The sequence below is a fragment of the Belonocnema kinseyi genome, chromosome 6 (assembly GCF_010883055.1).
Source record: "Belonocnema kinseyi isolate 2016_QV_RU_SX_M_011 chromosome 6, B_treatae_v1, whole genome shotgun sequence".
In the NCBI taxonomy this organism is placed as follows: Eukaryota; Metazoa; Arthropoda; class Insecta; order Hymenoptera; family Cynipidae; genus Belonocnema; species Belonocnema kinseyi.
The window spans coordinates 48,695,592-48,698,160 of record NC_046662.1 but is presented as its reverse complement, the minus strand read 5'-3'; the positions used below and the strand labels follow the sequence as shown (position 1 = coordinate 48,698,160).

Sequence of the window (2,569 nt, the reverse complement as noted above, 5' to 3'; positions counted from 1 at the left end):
TTATTTTTTATTTTTTTCTGGGGTTTAAATTTTTCCATTCAAAACCCGGAAAAGGCCTAACTATCTTAATTTTGTAAGTTACCGAAAAAATTAAAACATTAATTTCTTTGGTTGAAAATTTGAAAAATTGATACGGAAAATTACAAAAAGTTACGGAAATTCGAAATAAATTTTTTGAAGCAACCCCGTTGGTTAAATAATGCTTCTTAAATTGAAGTGTATTGATCTTCCTATTAAGCCAATCTGTTCACTCTCTTTGAATCTGGTTTTCAATCAATTTTTCTGAGAAATAAAAATATTTGAAAAAATTCTTGAATTCGCTAGAATTTAAAAAATTTTTTGCAGTATTTAAAAAATATATTATCTAAAATTCATGGACCAATTTCATTACTTTTTTCAGCTGCAGAGGAACTCGGCGTTGGAGAAACTCTGCCATCAGCACCAACGGAACTTGCTCAGTATCCAAAGCTTTGTGAACTTCGAAGGAAGTTTCCGGTTCTGTATCGCGTGGAGTTTCAGGTAAGACCATTTATTTTGCAGAAACTATATGGCCCTTAAATGCCTTGCAAGAGCATCGATCTGGTAACAAAAGAAAAAAATTGTCTTTTTTTTGCTCCCATCAAAAAGCTTTTCTCGCCAAGGGTAGGTCTGTTACATCAGGGAGTTGTAAGAGAGGCTATAAAAAAGTATTAAAAAAACATAAAATAGAAAGCGGAAAATGGTAAGCAAAAATATTTTCCTTAAAAATAGTCTCGTAATTACCAGGAATTTACAAAGAAAGATATATACTCTGAAAAATTGCACCCGCTCCCAGCGAAATCGCATTAAAATTTCAACCACCTCCAAGAGCGCGGATGATAAGGACGATTAGTTTAACAGAATATTCCAAGTATAATCGTTGCAACTCCCTTAGAAGGTCTCTATACCTCTCTTTCTTTTTATTCTCCTTCACTGTGATGTTTTTGTCAGCTGGTGCCGAAAATTCGATAACGAACATGGTTCGCTTCTCGAAGTCAAGAAGAACCATTTCAGGCCTCGAGTGTGCAACAGAAACAATTGTCGATATTATAGAGTTCCAGTATATGCGGCATTTCTTATTCTCGACAATTCACACGATTTCCCTAGGAGCGTTTAGAGGAGTGATATTAAGGTTAATGTCACTTTGACGGCGTGCGATGTACAGTCGCGGAACAGAAGACTTAAGATGCATGCTTTTGTTTATATGCATAACCTTTCTTGTCCCGATATCACGGGATCTGAGCTCGTTCTTCGTCCATGGAACTACTCCAAATGAATAGAGTACTACCGGGACGGCAAGCATGTTCATTGCAGATACATTGTTCCTCGCCGACAATTCGGAAGACCAAATCTGCCGGATCAGACGTTTGTATCTGCCTCGGAGGGTATTCTTTATAGATGTAACATCCTGAATGCGGCTCTGCGGCACGCCCAGGTATGTATAAGCCTCTCCGGCGCAAAGGTGTCATATAGCGCTTTTATCAACGAGCTCAGGATCTTCAAGGATGCCATTAAGTTTTCCTCGCTTCAAATGAACCTTGGCGCATTTGTCTAACCCATCATTTGGGATAGCTGTGAATATCTTATACAGTGTGCGTGCAAAAGTGTTAAGCAAAAACCTTTAAATCCCGTTGATCTTGCCCAAAAAGATGAAAAATTATGTTTTTAATATTATAAAAAGGAACAATTTCTTTATTATTCTTTCGGACCGCGAAAAACCGTCTGTAATTTTTTAACTATTGGGTGGATTTAAAAAAAAATCAGAAGACATGCGTATTTTTATCCTCTTTGAAACAAGCGCGACATGGTCCACTTTAATGGAGCCGTTCAAAAATTTTGACGTTTTTCGTTAAAAACATCGCCTTTTTCAAGTTTGATTATCTTCGAATCTGTGCTCTGAACTTAAAAAATCGCATTTAGGAAAAAATTTTTTTACTGTACTACTGATAATGCTAGTTTTAATATACCCATATTCATAAAAAACTATTCATAAGAATTTATTAAAACTTATTTATTAGTAATGTGAGTGAATCCAGTAATTTCCATATTTTTACATAAAAAGTACATTTCATTAAAAAAAATCTCCATGGTATAAAATGGAAAAAAATCACAAATGATATTTTTTTGACAGATCCTCATTCTACTTGAAAAACAAACATTTTTGCTCTCTAGACTTTTTTTTACAGTTCATGGATTCGGAGATAATTTAACGTGGAAAAAATACGATGTTTTTAACGAAAAATGTCATATTTTTTAGCAGCTCCATGGAAATGGATCATGTTGCGCTTATTTTATAGAGGATAAGAATTATAAAACTTATAGATCCTGTTTCACGGCCAAAAATAATGTTAAGAAAATGGTTTTTTGCTATGGTAAAGAACAAAATTTTTTATTTTTTCGACAAATATGACAGAATTTGAAAGCTTTTGCTTAACACTTTAAAACCGCGTTGGATTTTTAAAGAAACCTGCATTTTTGACGGAGATATAAAACTTCGAATATTGACTGATTTTTTCGCCAGAAATTTTTTCACTTAACTATTTTATATACA

The 2,569-nt window shown here is 34.1% G+C and overlaps 1 protein-coding gene across 1 annotated transcript in view; it reads left to right on the top strand.

The window, feature by feature from the left end:
- The first annotated feature begins 471 nt into the window (after positions 1–471).
- The window catches only part of LOC117174953 (receptor-type tyrosine-protein phosphatase kappa), a 108,687-nt gene continuing 106,589 nt past the window's right edge, over positions 472–2,569 (top strand). The window contains exon 1 of the mRNA XM_033364420.1: positions 472–519. The gene's annotated coding sequence lies outside the window, so the exon portion shown is untranslated. The remainder of the gene's footprint in view (positions 520–2,569) is intronic.